The 18,073-nt window shown below is 41.5% G+C and overlaps 1 protein-coding gene across 8 annotated transcripts in view; it reads left to right on the top strand.

Moving 5' to 3' along the window:
- EPB41L4B (erythrocyte membrane protein band 4.1 like 4B) overlaps positions 1 to 18,073 on the top strand; it is a 164,084-nt gene that overhangs the window by 14,053 nt on the left and 131,958 nt on the right. The window contains exon 1 of one of the 8 annotated variants that reach the window (XM_068671154.1): positions 9,852 to 10,022. The exons of the other annotated variants lie outside the window; for them this stretch is intronic. The gene's annotated coding sequence lies outside the window, so the exon portion shown is untranslated. Of the gene's footprint in view, positions 1 to 9,851; positions 10,023 to 18,073 lie in introns of those variants that run through there. 8 annotated transcript variants of the gene reach the window in all.

The following is an 18,073-nucleotide window of genomic DNA, read 5'->3' as shown; positions in this document are numbered from 1 at the left end:
ATATGTTTTTTAAGAAGCAGGTAGAACATTATTTATGTCTTGAAATCACAAATGGACAGATCTGAATCACAGTAAGAAAGTTCCAGTGGAAAATATGCGTTTTAGTTCCAAATCCACACGTTATATTAGACAGATTTCAACTGGAATGACTACTATTCTAAACATTTGAATAAACACATTCTTTTTTTGAACACAGTTTTGCTTTTTTTCTTTTTTTTGGGGGGTGGGGTGGTGGAAGAGGAACCAGTATAATGCTTGAGAGGAGTCCCCAGGTCTCCTGGTGCTTCCTTGCCTATCTACACATGTCTGCATGCATCTGAGGTGCAGGGCATTATTGCACTGGAGCCCTCTGTGTGACACTGTGCAGCTGTAGGGTGATAAGGAGGGGAGCTGGAGTTCCTGGTCTGCAAAGCCAAAGGGTGAATGTATTGAACAGCTTTCTTGGGTGAAGGTTTCAAGTTTAAGACTCATTTATTTTTAAGTTGTAGGCATTGGCAACTTCTCTTGTGGTGCTGCCAAGGCTTCTTTGGAGGTGTTTTACAGTCTGGGTAGTAAGGTGACAGTGCCTGTAATCCCCTCCTGGACAGAAAGACTTGAGGCTTTGATAAAACAGCTGCAAAGCGATTACCCGGGCTTGCCTGCGGTGTCACAGCCTCCAGCTGTCTTGCTTTGTGACTCAACTGGCAGAAGGATGCGCGCCCGTATCTTAGCCTGCCTGCTGAAGACCCAGATGAGATTAAACCATGAAGTACTGCACTGCAGCGCCTGAGGTAAAAGCGTGTTTTGTGCTGAGGAGGGGTGATCTCTAGCAGCCTCCTGGGAGCCTGCGCTGCTCTGTTCAACAGCTCCAGCAAGATTTGCCAGCCTGGGCCTTCATCTTCACAAGAAGTCTGTTCTCGTAGTATGCTTCACCTGCAAGGAGTCCCCACATCCTTCGTCCTGTGCTGCCGTGAGCTGAGGGCTTAGCTGAGCAGCTCGACGCCTGTAGCGTGCCCAATGTCACAGGAGCCAAGCACTCTTCTGGCTCAGAGGAGCTGGCAACAGCGGTTGCTTGCGCTGCTGACTTCTTGGTACAATTTTGGGCTGTTCATTCCGCATCCATTGTATCCTTCTTTAGGAAATATTGTCTGGGAGGCCTCTGCAAATGTACCTCAGGAGCAAACTCTGGATTTTTTACTAGCCAAAACGAGATCTCAAGCACTATCTCTTAGAGAAATGGGCTCTTTATCGGACTGATAAACTAAAAAAACATAAGACATGCAGTGTAGATGTCACAAAGCCTCCCGAGTAGCATGAGATTGAGGAAATTAGTTTAGCTGTAGTACCTTTTTATCTGGACTTTGTTCTAGAAGCAGAATTTCACCTTACTCAAATAACGGAGGTTGACTAAAGGTATCGCAGTGTTACAGTGCAAAGTTCCTTTGCTTTAGTGCTCTCTGTTGCATTGGATTGAAGTGACTATCCAGCGAGAAGCTTGGAGGGTGGAAAAGATGAGCTTTCCTTGTGGAATGCCCTGTAAGCCGAAATTAAAAGCTTACAGCTTTTTCCATGGAGCTGACCACAAAGAATTTGGTTAAGAACAGTGCAAAAGCACAGACAAACCTGATAGCTTACTAAAATGTGATTATATCTGTACTGCAACCAATAAATTACAGGTATTCTAAGTATATACTGGTGGTTTGTTAAAGCTGTGCACTTGTAATCACAGAAAGCTGAAACGTTTGTCATGAACTTTTCAAGTCGGTGGATGAAGCCTGGTTTGGTGCTGCCCTGCCCAAATGCTTGGTGCTTTGTAGGTTAACAGGGTGGAGGGCTGGGGGAAGGGAGGCAATTCCAAATTAAGTTCTCTGTTTGCTTTGAGACTTGATAAATGTTTCTGCTGAGCTGGTGGGGGAGGAACTAAGTCCATCTGGTTTTGACCATGTGTATGCACTCATTTCTGCCTATGAGTTGTCTAAACACACAAATTACTATTTCATTCTGCCAGCGGAAAACAGGAAGCTTAAATGCAATACTCATATCTTTCATATCACATAAATGCTTTAATATACTTTATTTACAGATTTACCCGTCTCAGTGAAGTAGTATGTGCTTATCAATTGGCACTTTGCAGGCTGGTTTCTCTCCAGCTGTTAGATTCAGAGTTTGTAGTTCAGACATACTGGTAGCATAAGGGTTGTCTGCATTTGGGGTAGTGATGACAAAGGAGTCCGCTGTGCTGTTTGTGTTTACAACCTTGTTTATATACCTGTGTGTATGCATATAAACTTATACATGTAGTAAGTAATCCATAAAGGTATTGCATACATAAACTTAGAATCACAGAATCATTCAGGTTGGAAAAGACCTCCAAGATCATCTGGTCCAACCATTCCACTACACCATACAAACAATGTCACCCACTAAACCGTGTCCCTAAGCACCAAGTCCAACCTTTCCTTATATATGTAATTTGTAATAACCACACGTTAAAGGGTAGGGAACTGATTTATCTCAACAAAATCTCAGTGCACTTCTTGATAGATCTATATTGGCCCTCTTGTACTCAAAAAACCCATGTTAAAAGTAGTGTCTGCTAGGCTCTACAGAGTAGAAAAGTACAGTGAAATTCAGATTGCTTCCAGTATTTTAATTGCATCATCTTTAAATGCTTTTTCAAGGACAGTCTCAGTCTGAAAAGCTACATTCCTGTAAGTGCTGTGGCATTGCATGTTGTCAGTTGAATGTTATGTCGAAACACTAAAGTTTACCAGAAATCTGGGAGGAGAAGCAGGCTCTTTTTTTTTTTTTTTTTTGCCTTCTGTCCTTAAGTTGATCATCTCTTAAATTCAATTTCCTTCAAAAATTAAACTCAAACCAGTTCAAGCTAGACTTCATCCTTCTTTTTAATACTTTCAGCATGAAGTTGACACAGTAAATGATCATAGTATCATCTGAGTCTAAAATTTGCTATCAGCATGACATTTAACCTGAACTGTTAATGGCTTTTTACGTGGGTAACAGATTGAACAGATTTCAAAGAATATGCTCAAAAGAAGGAATTTTGGATCGTGCCCTTTCTCAAATGATATCATTTAAATAAGGCAGCTTTTCAGACTACTTCACCGTTTCTTAATTCTTATTAGTAAGGATGAGAGGTGGGTTATCACCACTATTTATTTGTTGCAGTGTGATTTCTCATTCCTTCTCTTCTCATGTATTCCTGAGCAGTGTTTAAAAGACATGGATGTTCCAGTCTTGATAAGAGTTTGCTGTGGCTATCTCCACAACTTTCCTGATGCTGATGTAAGAGCCAGTTATTTAATCTGATAATCATTTTGCATCAGCTTCAACTCTGCTGGTTGATATATTCAAAACTATTAATGTCCAGGCCAATAGCTGGATTTTTGTGCTCTTATGGCTCTAACAGAGCTCACCTGTCTTCCCTAGTGATTGTCCTCCTCACACCACAGTTCTGCGTGCTTCCTATTAATATTTCCCATAATGTTGTCCAAAGGGACAGAAAGTCACCAAATGGCCACTTGGCAACTAAAGTGTGGTTCAGTCACACTTTTGTGATGCTCTGAGCAGCTGGCACTTGGTTGTGCAGAGTTCATCTAACATTGGGGAAATATTTGATGAGTTGTTCTGCTTAGGCCTTCTAGTGACCAAGAGAGTGTCTTGAAGCGCAGTTTAAAAGAAAATTTAAAAGGTGGGTTAAACTGGTTTTTATAACCTTAGTGATACTTGGATTTAGTTAAATGGAATGTTAAGCATTAACACATGAAAAGATTAATGGCAAAATACCGACGTTAGAAACTGAAGAGCTTATAGCAATCCATGTAAAGCGCTATGATGATTTGCATTTTTTCTAAACAAAGATGTACTCTTAAAGTTGTTTTAAAGGGAGCGATCGCATTAACTCTACTGGAAGCCTGTGCAATTTATTGCAATTTGTCTAGAGTAGTAAGAATGCTACAAACTGTGTGGCTCAGCATAGTCATTCTTCTCTTTCACATGAAGAATTTGCGTGCTCATGCAGCAGTCTTGACAGAAAAATGACATGCCTTCAATTTGCTCCATGCCTTCAGGAGAAAAACAACCTAAGATTATCAAATGTGGATTTTCCCAAGCCGTAAGAATTCGGAAGTGTTTGCTAACTTGCATAGAGATAGGTGCAAATGTGAGATGATGGGGTTCTGCAAGGCTTTTTCTTTTTAATGCTTAAATGCTTGGTAAATTTGAATGAAATTACTTCTTTCCTCAGTGATCTCATGTTCACGGAATGCAGTAACTTGGTGGTTTTGCTCTAATAATGCTAAAGTGCACCTGTTATCCCAATAAAACTTCATTATGTATGCTTTGTGACTATCTAATGATCTCTGTTTTGAGTTACCATGACTCATTTGGGGAATGGGCTACAATGACAAACCATACCCATGACACTTGACAATTTTTTTTTGTTGTTTTTTACATTCTCTTCCTGAAGATGTTGTGCTCTTCATGTGAATTTTTAATGACTGTTTCCTGACTTCCTATTCTAATTGTAGGCTGGTGCATTCTGTGCTTGCTTTGGGCAAAGGAAGCTCCAAGTACAGCTCCGGGACCTAAAAATATGTGGAGTGATAAAAGCTTATTTCTAAATCAGTAGAGGAATAAACTGGTAGCAGTACCTAGCACAGCGCTGGGCAAACTCTCATGTGAAAGCAAACCTGAGCTTGCAAAGGTAATAAATGATTTTTTTAAATAAAGTGTTGCTTTTTGGTTTTGCAGCTTGCTTAGTTTGAAGAGAGATGTGGAAGAAGGAGGCTTGTGGTCCAAGGCAGACATGCATTCCCAAAAGAAAAGGCTTCTGCGATGGGTGTGGGGGGAAAATGTGGCTGTTCCTAGGATAATCATCTCCTGTGGTCAAGTAATAGTCTGATAATTTCTGGTTGCCTTTGGTACAGAGATTCTGCAATAGACAGCCGGAGGACCTTTTCTTTATGTGAGCTGGCTTCAGCTATCATGCTTGTACTTGTAATGTAGGCTTTATTTTTCTTTTAAATTTTACTCTAACATTAGTTTTTAAGTCACGGTTGACATGAGGCTTCTGGAAGCTAACAAGAATAGAGCCTTTGCTGTGGAAGGTGTGGTGCAGAGGCTGGGAACCTTGTGTTAATTTTACAAGTCACATGAACGAAAGAGCATTAAAATGAGGGGAAGGACAAAGGCAATAAGAATGTGACTTTGTTGGCTGGCTGCAGCATGTGCACACCTTTAATAGCTCTGGATCACAAGCTCTCTGACAATGATCACCTCACTGTACTGCTGCCAGTGTCACAAAATGAAGCATGACTCGCGCCTCCGAACTAATCACACTGAATGTTACACTTTGCTAACAGCAAACGCTGCAAGATAGGCATCTGTAATGTGTTTCAATCAAATTTTTGCCTTGTACCCCCTGCCCCATATGGTAAGTGTGAGATCTAGTAACAAAGGTTTTTCACAAGCACCTGCCTGGACTTTACATTTTACAAAGATATGGATTATGCTGTTATTTTGTTAATAAACTGAGATGACTGATGAAGAATTCTGGCTGCCCAAAGTGAGCAAGAAGAGAAGTATTTGGTAGGGTGCGTTATCTGCTTAAGATGATTACTTTAACAAATACAATTCTCCCAGAGTGATTTCAAAAAGTAGTAGTAGCTTATCCGGAAAACATCAAGCATTAAATGCTGTTATTTATGTTGTCCTTTTAGCATGAGTGCCAATTTTCAGATAAAGGAAGTTGATGGGAACAGATTGAGGTCAACGGAGTTTGTTTTATTTCTGACGTTTAAGGGATTACGTTCTTTTAGTTCATGTTGTTACAAGGTTTTCACCAGGAAAATGTATCAAAGATGAAATGAATCAACATTATGAATTCTATTCAATCGCTAAAACATCCTTCTTGGCTACATTATTTATGTATTCAATTCAAATGCTTGTTTACTTTGCACAGGTCTTCCAAAGTGATATATATATATTGTTATATAGTAATTAAAACATAGTCCATTTAAAAGGTGCTATTAAACCTAAGGATGCTGGGCTCGAGGAAGCCCTGTGTGTGTGGTTGCTGGAGAAATTCTTCATTTGAATTGAGAATGAAGCCTCTATTGGGAGCAAGTGAACTAGGAAAGCAGCGATCCAGCTGTAGCATAAATGGGCCTTAGAAATGCCGATAAGGCCGGTGTTCATTCCTACTGAAAGCTTCGGATAGATACTTGTGACCCTGGGAGAGTGTTTAACTGCTGCACGATGGTTTGATTTTTCCCAGGGGTATGGGGTGAGGAGGTGGGAAAAAGGCACGCGTGGAAAGGTTGTGATGTGGTCCCTTAATTAAGGAATCTAAACAAGTTGATCTGGTTGCATGCTATCAGTCTTGATACTAATGAGTGCGATTTAGACTGCTTTTTAAATAGAGGCTGATTGCGAAAGTGTGTCATTGCTAATGTTGGTGAATTGTAGTAGTTCATCGTGGGTATTTTTACCTTCTTGGGTCCATTTGCTATGATATACACTTCGAAAATACTGAGATCATATTCTTTTCACCCAGCAGCATCACGTACGTAGCCTGACACTCACTGCCTCATTCCCCTCCTTGAAACCACATTTCAGATCCTATTTCAGTGCTGGTCCCCGAGAGCAGCATGACTTCACAGTGCTGTGCTTGAAACTCAGGAAGACACGACTAAAATTTCCAGACAGAACCAGAGCGAGATCAGTATTTCTGAGCTGATTGTGGTGCCAACAAGCTGGGACCTGCTTATTCTAGTGCTCCACCCTTGTCAGGAGGCAAGCAGGCAGTGCAAACAATATTTCAATAGGCCTTTCACCTGCACAGAGCAAACAAAGGGTCTGGTGGACTGTCCTGGCAGATGATATTCAACTACCCATAACGAATTTCTCTTCCGTAGCTCAGGTTTGGTGTAGATCTGTTTCACTGCACAGGAAATATCATGTTTTGTGCTCTAAAACAGGTGTTAACCTTCCGACTTTCTCCGTCTTCTCTGTGCCTGTCTCCTTTAGCTGACTGGCTTAAGGAGATGTCGTGATCCTTCTGCCTCCTTTTCCTTCCCTCTCCAGTTGCTTAGCATGCTGGTTTGGGTTCAGCTAGACAAGAGTGCTGGTCGTACTCCTATTCTTCCCTGAGTCACGCCTAGGCCTGGGGTATATTTAGCTCCATTCGTTTTGTTGGTAGGAAAAAGCATTGAGCAAATGAGGACTTTGTTCCTCGTTTGTTTGAGGAGACTGCCAATATAGGTGATCTCTTCCATTTCAAAAAGAAGGCCTGGCAGCTTCTGTCTGCATTTAAAATTAAAAATAAAAAAGTGCAAAAAGCACACTGGATATCTGCAGGGCAGTTGCTTCGTGCTGGGTGTTCTTTCCTCGAAGGAATTTAGCAGTTGCTCAAATTTGGGAGCCCAGTTCTTTTGCTCATATTTAGGTGGCTAAAGGTAGCTAAGACCCAGCATATTCTTATATCGCAGCTTTTAGGATTTACTATTTGTTGCCACAAGTGGGATGGGAGTAGGCAGAATGGAAGGGAACAGATCTTACACAACCCGTGGTTATTCGGACTGTGTGAGTTTTACTTGGCTTGCATTCCTCTTCTGCCCCCGTTTTTTCAGCACAGTTGACACTGAGATGAGGCATTAGCAAGGGAAGTAAGACAGCAGAGACTAAGCTAACTTCATGTGCCATATCACACATCTGGGGTGACCGAGAAGCTCCAGGGTACATGCTCTGCACAGGTGAGCACTCTCCATGGGCAATGCCAGGTAGATGCTGTATGACAAGTGTGAGGTGCTTGCCTGGGAGAAGTGCAATCCAGAGAGATGTGATTTCTCTGTGAAAAGCCAGTTACTGAAGACAAGTAATGGTGGGGTGGTTTTTCCTTGCATACAAAGTGGCACTATATTCTGCTCTTCCCAAAAGTGGGGGAGCATGTGATGCAAGCTAAGGTGAGTGCAGATTCAGAACAGAGAGCACTGAAACCAGAATGAGGTTTGCATTCCCGTGTCTTCTGCCTGCCTGCCTTCTGGGAGACATAGAAACTGCTAGGTAAACTTCGTAATTCCAACCCTATACCCAAAACAGCTTGCTATATACCTTTTCACATCGTAATGCATTTCATAATAGTTTTCTATCCAGAGCATAAGAGGCATGTAATGATTTTTATGCCAGTTGCGATGTGGACTTGATTTTATTTCATGGCTAAATGCTCATGTATGCAAACAGTCATGGAGAACAAAAAAAAAAAAATATATCACAGCAATGTCCACATAAAATCGATTTATCAGTTTATAACCCTGACTGGTTATCACCACCTCTGGTCATCACAGATGGTGCCTTTGAGGAAAAAAAAAAATAATAATAATAATTTGCACAGGTACTAGGCTTGCCTGTGGTAATGAGATGTGGTTTTAGAAGCTATGTATGTACTTAGAGGATAGGTCTTGCTATTTTTCAGGCTAAGCTGAAGATTTCTGGTGGTGTTCTACTTCTGTCGAACTGTGACAGCGTGCTTTCTGTGTGCTCGTGTTATGATCTACTCTAAAGGCGGTAGTACAAACACTTCCGTCTCTATCCATATAAATACAATTTTGCTGAAACCTTCCAAAAAAAGTTTGCATTTTTTTAGAGCGCATTCCTCAGTTCTGTTAGGTAACACAGGTATATTTGACTTGTTCAGTAGATGAATGAAAAGAGGGATCTCCCTAACGGAATATTAATTATTCTGTTTCCTTGGACTAGCTGCTTAAATAGTTGTCTTTCCCTCCCCCTCAAAAAAAAAAAAAAAGGCTGAATTAATGCATGCTTTCATACTAACCCTTAGGTATGGAATCTTAATTTCAGCTTGAACGAGACTGGAATGTTGTTTGTTCTTGTGCGCTCACGCGTGTGTCAGTGTGCGTGCGCGCGTGTGCGATTTCAAGGCAGACATTCACGCTGTGGCTCTTACTGCTGACATCTGGTTTGAGTCCTGGTCGTTCTCTTTTCTGCTCCTAAATGACATTACATGTCAGCAGGGCTTGCTTGTTTTTAATGTAATTTTGAAGAAACCTAATTTTGGTGAATTTCTTGGCTTACCCGAAGATATTAAGAAGTTCCACTCTTGGAATAAAGGACACTTATTTTTTTTTACCTTCTACGGAAATATAAACATGTTGGTCTGTTTTGTGAACACAGTGAGTCTTTTTCTGAAAGCTGATAGCATGTGGTTGAAAGGCAGTTGAATAACATTTTTTGACTTTCACTTATGAGGTAATCATTGAGGTAATTAAAGAGCCATAGAAAAGATAACATACCTAGCAGAGTTAAATGTCTTTTCTCCCCCAAATAAACAGAAGGGTATGGAATACTTTGACAATAAAGGTGCTGAAATCCCAAATAGTAGATTACCAGTTCAGTAAACTTAGAGCATTTTGAGCACAGAGAAGCCAACCTGACTGCCTGTAATAAAGCAGGGCTGTGTCAGGTGGAAGCTGAACCCATGTTCCAGCATTACCTGACCTGTGTTGTCAAGAAACATTCCTTGTATGTTGGAAAAGGTATAAACTCGGTACTATTAAATAACCTGGGGTAAAGCAGACTCGTGCCAGTCATAGCTTGCTCTGAGCAGAGAGTAGTACACAGGAGAAACTAATGTAGAAAGAATCATTGCAAACCTGAATTTCTTCATCTGAGTTTTGGGTGTTGAAACAGTGGGGGTGATACCTGAGAATTTGCTTCCGTGCTTGGAAGCGGATAGACATGCTCAGTGACCCGGAATAAAGACCGCTGTTACAAGGGGTGATATTGGGAGCAAACAGAGCTTTTTATAACCTGTGTTCCCGCTGATGTTATTTGGACTCTGTGCAGGCTTAATTGCAAGCAGTACAGACCTCTGCCTGTGCTGCACGTTGTTTACATCCCCACGCGTTGCAGACAGCTGTTTAACAAGTTGGAAGAAGGAGGGACTGAAGCCAGAGTGAAACCTAGGCTTTAAAATCTGAAGTCTGCCTCCCAGCGTTATTTCTGTAAGTTGTTGCCTTGATTTATTTATCCACCTATTTGAACCTGAAGTATAGCTGAAGGTTATGTTGCTTGGAGGGAGGTGGTGTGTGACCAAATGTCATTTAATTTTGGTTGGGCACATGCTCCTTTGCTCTGCCTTGTAAATACCAACCTTTGCGTGTGTTTCTCTTTTTACTCTTGAAAGCATTTGTTTTGTTGTGTTTGATCTTGGCATGCATGTATATCAGCTCTCTGGTAGAGATGAGTCACATCTGAGACACTGTACAAGCGCAGCGCTGTTTATCAAGTAGTAATTTCAGACTTGATTTAAATATATTTCATTTAGCTTGGAGGTGTGCGTGCGCCTTGAAGAACAGGCGTGACGAGATCTTGAAGTGTAAGTTGTAGCAAGGCATTACAGATGTGATCTATAACTAGTTCATAGCTCTGAAGAGCACTATTGAGAGCTGTTGAAATGATGTGGAGAACAGAAGAAAGATTTGGTAGAAGGTGAAATATGCAGAAGAGAGTATTGAAAGGGCAAAGTAGAAAATAAGACAGTAGGGAAACAGATTGCTCAAGTCAATCCTGTAAAGACGTTCTGCTATTTACTGTAAAGTTGAGCTACTAAAAATGATGACAAAATAAAAGTTGTGCAATGGAAATTAAGAAGAGGAATAAGCAAGAAGAGAAAAGTGTTTCAGACTTCTTCCTGTTCAATTGACAAGGTGCCCAAATACCACGTGGCATTGTTCATGCTCATGTACGTGTGGATGACACTTCAGGGGCTTGAATTGTCAGGACCTTCTTTGCATTTTGTGCAAATTCAACTCTTGCACAAATGCCCAGGAGTACATACCCTCCTCTCAAATTCTCCTTACAGCGTTAGTAGCGAGACAGGATCTAGAAAACGCTAAATCTTTTATTTTTGTCAGGAGTCATGGACCAGCTCATTCTTAGTTATTTGGTAAGAAATCTCACCTTTTCTGTTCCCGTCACCTCCTGTTCCCTGCACCTGAGGAGTAATGACCCCATGTGCCAGGACATGCTGGAGGCCGCCCAGCTGGAAGGCAGCCTTGCAGAAAAGGCCCTGGGGATGCTGGTGGGCACCAAGTTGAACATGAGTCAGCAGCGTGTCCTTGCTGCTAAGAAGGCTTACTGGTGTTCTTGGCTGCATTAGGCAAAACATTGCCGGCAGGTCAAGGGAGGTGATCTTGCCCTTCTACAAGGCACTGGTGAGGCTGCAGCTGGAATGCTGTGTCCACTTCTGGGCTCCCCAGTACAAGAGAGACCTGGAACTACTCAAGAGAGTCCAGCAAAAGACCCCAAAGCTGATTAAGGGATTGCAGCATCTCTCTTATAAGGAAAGGCTGAGAGAGCTGGAACTGTTTAGCCTAGAGAAGACAAGGTTTGGGGATGCCTCATCAGCATGTACAAATACCTAGAGGATGGGCATGAAGAAGGTTTGTTTCAGTGCTGCCCAGTCCCAGGACAAGAGATAATGGGCACATACAGAAACACAAAGGTTCTGTCTGAACATAAGGAAAAGGCTGGTTGTGGGTATTTTTATTTTTTTATGTGAGGGTGACAGAGCATTGAAACAAGTTGCTTAGAAAGGTGATGGAGTCTCCATGCTCAGAGATGCTCAAAAGCTGTCTGGTGTGGTCCTGGGCCGCCTACACTAGGTATCGCTGCTTGAGTAGGGGGATTGGTCCAGATCACCTCCAGAGGTCCTTCCAAGCTCATCTACTCTGATTCTGTTCCTGACGTGAGCATGTGTTAAATTAAAGAATAGCCAAACTCCTGAGAATACCTGGGACTTGGAACTGCAAAGGCATTTTGTACCACAGAAATGCAAGTGCTGGTGTGTGTTTGTCTGTGATACTAGGGCTGAGTCAAGTCTCTTTGGACCATTTGTCAGTCTTGCTCTTACGGATCATCAAAGGCAAAGGATCCCATAACATCCTTCGGTGTCTTGTCCCTTTGTCTTACTGTTCTTTCTATTAAAGTTTTCTTCTAATCCAATTAAACTCAGCTGTAAATTTAAACCTTCTTGTTCCATCCAGAACATCAGATTGCTATCCTCTTCATAACACGCTTGTGTATATTGAAAGACCATGTTTAGACTCTTGTGATTGTGCTGTAAGTTCTTAGGTGGTGGGCAGGATGAGATTTGGGGCTTTTTTCTGTTTGCATTTTTGAGACAAACATCCAAACAACCCTTTTACTGTGCCTTATAAGCCTTATAATCCTTATTTGCTAAAGCCATTATCCTTGCTCTCTCTTGGATACTTCGTCTTTATCTGTCAGTAGTTTAAAGCATGGTGCTCCAAACTGGGTATTGAATTCCAACTGTGATGTGTTATTAGCACCAAGAAACAGTAATTGCTTTCCAGACCTCACTAAATGTCTAGGATAAGACTCCTCCTAGAAATGGGACTTGCTTCTGTTGGCAGCAATCTGGTATTGGCTGCGTGCAGTTTTCAGTGGAGGGTGAGCACCCCGTTCTCCTCTACCATAGTGCTTCATTGATTTAGCTCCCTTGTATAGTGTTTTGTAGTCAGTGTTTCTTTTTATTGCATCGCATGCTATATTTGTTTAAGGCTCTTTTGGTTGATACTTGCTTTATATTAAGAAGTCAGTGATGCTAGCTTTTAATTGTCGGTTCAGAATATTTTATTTTGGACATGTTTTCCAAAGTCATTTGAAATAGGAGCTATCTGGAGGCCATCTATAAATGTTTAAACTGTACCCATTCTGTCATCCAAACCACTAATTAATCTCTTGGAAAGAGTCAGGTCCAGGAAATAACTTAAAATGCCCTTCTGATGGTTATTTAGCAGCTCGATGGGGAGTTGCTGATGACTGCTGTCTTCTGAGGGCAATTTTGCAACCAGATGAGCCCCCGCATTGTTCTATATTTAGATCATAATTCTTTAGCTTGTTTATAAGAGTATTTAGGAAAGTTTATGTTTTGAACTTATTAATATTGAACTATACTTCACCTGTAGCTTTTCTTTCAACCTTTGGATCAATTGGTGTGCTGGAAAAGAAAGAACAACTATTGAGATAAGATAACATCTATCTTAATCCTTCCCTCAGTTATATATTCTGCACTGTGACCATTTGGATTCTCACTGGGGGACTTCAATCCCTGTGGAAGCCTTGAAGGCAATCTTTCCAGTGGAAATAACATCTATTACATACTTCCTTCTTGGAGGAGAAGCCAAATATTTTCTGGTGACCCCCAAAATACTAAGAATTATTAGAAATAATACATTCTAAGTATGAAGAGAGGGCAGCCCCCTCCTATATTCCTATTCTGATAAATGCCAGGAGCTGGAGAAAGTAGCACTGAAGAGTTCTGGCGTTTTATTTAAGTAATAGGCTGGAAGCAATGGTATATCCATAAACATTGTAAATGCAGTTATCCTCAACCTATTTCCTAGACAAATGGAAGCCCCTCTAAGGTAAACTGAGAATAAATCAATAAATCATCCAGGACTTTTTTTGGAAGGGAATGTGGTACCTAATTTTTGTCAGAGGTTTGGTTTAGAGAGCGTGTGTGTATTTGGCCGGTAGTGAGTTTGTGAGGTTGTGTCGGGGTTTTTACAGATTGCTTGATGAGGAGGAAGTTGTGGTTAATGCTTTCTGCAAGCAACTAGAGGTCTTCTGCCCATCCTCTTCACAGAGGCTTTCAGCTATGTAGGCATCTTGTTTGGAGGGCCACGAATCTTGTTTGGGCAGGCAGTGTTGAAGGCTTGTAGAAGGTGTAGATGTCAAAAAAAGCGTTACTAGGTTGCTAGGAATTTGTCTTTTTTGATCTATTTGACCACAAAGAAGGAAGAAACTTAGCGGATCCTGAGTTGACATGATCCTGAGATGTATGAGCTCAGGATTTGGAGAAGGCTGGGAAGCAAAGCAGCAAAATCAGGACTGTGGACTTCAGCTTACTTAAGCTGATGCACTAGAATTGCTGGGAGGGTAATCAAGAAGGGACTTATAGAGAAAATGTAACTTGTTGATTTTTGAAGTCAGATATAAATCTGACTCCACCACCTCCCTGGGCAACCCATTCCAATGCCTGACTGCTCTTTCTGAGAAGAAATGTCTCCAAATTTCTAACCTAAACCTCCCCTGGCACAACTTGAGCCCATTCCCTCTAGTCCTATCACTGGTTACCTGTGAGAAGAGGCTGACCCCCAGCTCCCCACACCTTCCTTTCAAGTACCTGTAGAGAGCAATAAGGTCTGCCCTGAGCATCCTCTTCTCCAGACTAAACAGCCCCAGTTCCCTCAGCCATTCCTCACAAGACTTGTTCCAGACCCTTCACCAGCTTTGTAGCTTTTCTACGGACATGCACCAGGACTTCAATGTCCCTCTCGTAGTGAGGGGACAATCACCTCCCTGGTCCTGCTGGCTACATTATTCCTGATACAAGCCAGGATGCCATTGGCCTTTTTGGCCACCTGGACACACTGCTGGCTCATCTTCAGCTTAGTGTCTACCAATACCAGATCCTTTTCCTCAGCACAACTTTCAACAAGTGATAAGAATCAAGGAAACGGCCACAAGTTGCACCAGGGGAGGTTTCAGGAAGAGGACTTCAGGAAGAATTTCCTCAGAGGGTGGTCAAGCATTGGAGCAGGATGCCCAGGGAAGTGGTGGAGTCTCCATTCCTGGAGGGTATGTAAGTGACGTGTGGATGCAGCCCTAAGGCTCATGGTTTAGTGATGGGACTTAGTAGGTCCGGCTGATGATCAGGACATAGTGTTGAAGGTCTGTTTCAATCACAAGGAAAGCAGTATAGCATTAGGGCAGGTTACTTACAGAAGCCATGAAATCCCTACCTTTGGAGGCTTTCAGGAGCTGGCTGTACTATCTGTCCTTACCCTGAGTCTGCAAGACAGAGGATATCATGGAGCCATTTGTCTTCTGGTAACTTTTATGTTTTGGTTTGATTTTCCTTTGTCTCATTTATGAGTGTGCTTGTACGGATGTGTAACCTATGTGAATTCAATGGAGATACTTCTAACATGCTTTGCAGATATTCAGTGCATCTCTAGTGCATAAGGAGAGAGGTGAGGGGGGGAAAAACACACACACACACACAATCTGTGTCCCTTTGAGCAAGAATGCTTTGTTGAGCATTGGCATCAGCCGTCTTCTGGGCCTTGCCCTAAGGGAGCACAGTAATCTTTCTGGCCTCAGGGTTGCAGTCTGGCTTTTCTTCCTATTGACTGGAGGCTAAACACAGTTCTATTACATGCCCCTTTTTTTTTTTTTTTTTTTTTTTTTTTAGTTTCTTGAAAATCTTGCCCATAATGTTGAGAAACATCCTCCAAGTCAAGGAGTTCTTGAGTTCAGTTTGGGAATCCTTAGTGCTCTTACACCATTCCTTCAAATCAGACTTTTAACTGAAAAAGACTGAGAAAGCAGGACGTTAAGAGTGCCTGGGTTTCTCCACATGCACAGCCAGGCACACGTCTCGCTCCTTTGGAAGCTGGGAATTCCTCAGGAGCAGTTTCTCCTTCAACTCCTCGTATGGCACTAAATCAGCAGTTCTCTCACATAAAGTTCAAGATCAGCATAGCAGGCAGCAAGAAAGTTTAAAAGCAGCAGAGAGCTTGTGAATTCTTAGGGCATGTTTAGTAATCCCTAGCTGTGGCTTCAAGAGCTAATAAAGACTGTGTATTCCCAGCAGAAGACAGATTTTAGTTTTTGCGGATTAAAAATGGCTCGCTGCAGCAGTGCAGTCCAAATGTCTGCTCAATATGTTTAATATTAACTAATCCTTTATCCTGATTAGTATACTACTGATTATCTCTTTACAGTCATCTCAGTTGCTGCTTAATTACTATCTTTCAGGAGTAGTATGCCGTAGCTCCATAGCTGCTATTTTTGTCTGGCACTGATAGTAATTTTAGAATAACTTTTCTGTAGTAGGCATGCGTTGGAAACCTGAAGCACAATACGCGAGTGAGTTGCTTTTGAGTTTGTGTTAAAAAGCCGTAGTAGGGGCGGTGTGTTGCGTGAGAGCTCTGCTTTCTTTCCCTACATTTGAGGCACCGGCCCTTTGGAGTTTGTTACACAATTTTCTGGAGCTGTTTGCCTGGGCAGCGTGTTGCTCAGGCAGTCCTTTGGGTATGGGCTGTTCATTCAGGGCCTTCTGCTAGCTGATTGCCCAACAGATTTCCCTACTGTACCTTGATACTTGTCTTACAATCTGTTCTCCAGCACAGTTATTTATACGTGCAAGAGTTCTGTTTGGTTTTGGGGGGAAAAAAAATAAATCAGTTTAAATAATTTTTTCCATAAATAGCTTGTCTGCTTTATTTTTTAATGACATACTTCTTCAGTCTGGGTCCTCCAGGTTTAGCTTTAATTTTATTTATTTTTGTAATTAAAGAAGTTCTTAAGTAGTTTGAACCTACAATAGCTGTGTTTAAGCAAAAGTTAGATGGAATGCCTCCTCCCAAGTTTTACAGCTGTGCAAGGCCTGGATGATGAGCATCGAGAACACATTACTAATGCCCAGCTAGGCACTGTTGAGGGATGGGCACCACAGGATCAGGCAGCAAGATGAATTCATGACCTTAAACAGATTTTGTAAGGCTCAGCAAAGCATATATACCATCTAATGGAGAAAGGTCTGTGTTAGTAATAATACTAGCAACCTCTGTGGGTCCCACATTTGTAGAAGACAACAGTCGGGTTTCCTGTCATTCTTCATGCTGGCTCTTCCCCAAGTTTCATTCCCCAATTATATAATGTCAAAATTTACCCTCCCAGCATGGTTCCTCTTTCTCAATTTCTTTGCTGTCTTCTTTTGACTCTTAAATGTTTTGTGTAGTTTGCAGCTTTCAATGCTTGCTCGTGAAGCCTTTCTTCTACTTCACAGCAGTCTGTTTTTTTGATTCTTCAGTTTCTGGATCAATAGTGTATGAGATGTCAGATGTGTACTCCTGGCATTGTATGTTTTCTTTGCCAAGTAGTTGATCTGCCTGTCATGTTTAATACAAAGGGAGTATTTTCATCAATACCATAACATGAACAAAATTAGGTTGGAGGCTAGTAAACCCTAATACCTGAAACCACCTAAGTAAGATTTAATGAGTGTATCAACATGCTGAAAAAGAAAATGAGATCAGTGTCAGAGCCACTACAAAGTGCAGAAAGTAAAGATGCCATCTATAACTGTTAAGACAAAAAAAAATGAGATTTTAGCACGTGATAAAAATGATATGCGATGTCTCTTCCATTACACTGTGTTACTTGTATGTCAGGCAGTTCTAGCTTCCTTATGAAGCTTTTTGTAAATAGTACAGCGTACCTGCTGATATCTTCAAGGGAAAGGAAAATGTTTGCCAGTTGTGTAAATTCTCAGCTCTTAAATATGATGTAAACATCACTATAATGTACAGCATGCGGTGGTATTTTTCACTGTGCTCACTTCTTGTCTTGCTAAACTAGATTCAGGACCATTGGTAGATATATATATAATATGTATATATATATATATATATATATTTTTTTTTTTTTTCCAGGGATTTCTATTTTGAGCAGTGCCTTTGGGGTGCCCCTTTAATCTTTTTTCATCTTATGTATGGTGAAGCAGTGTCATTATGCAAGGGAAAACGATGCATTTAATCTAGTTCTTAATACTAAGGTTTAACAACATAGGGAACTTAGCCACAGCACTTTTAACAGAGTTGTTCTGCGGTGGTTACCTTTTAGACCTCCTATGCCCAGCTTCCTGAGAAATCTTTCCAATGTTTAGCACTTACTCCAGAATGAATCAGCTGTAGCATGACCTCTCCGGGAGAGAAGTGGAATGGGAGTTATCTTGCAGAGGGATGCTCTACCAGGCTTTAGTGGTCAGCATCCTGAGGTAATGAAGCAATGAGTTACAGCTTTTTCTGTGTATCCCTTTCAGGGTCTTGAAGACAATTGGTGACTGTTCAGAATATGATAGACAACACTGTCAATACTTAGGTGTTCAAAAACAAGTTGGTTAGATCTGTGCCTTCCTGAAAATTGTTATTTGATGCCATGTATCGTGGGAACCGGCTGT

This window comes from Anas acuta, chromosome 2, assembly GCF_963932015.1.
Source record: "Anas acuta chromosome 2, bAnaAcu1.1, whole genome shotgun sequence".
NCBI classification, from domain to species: domain Eukaryota; kingdom Metazoa; phylum Chordata; class Aves; order Anseriformes; family Anatidae; genus Anas; species Anas acuta.
The sequence above is the reverse complement of the archived record's forward strand: the minus strand, read 5'-3'. Positions and strand labels throughout refer to the sequence as shown.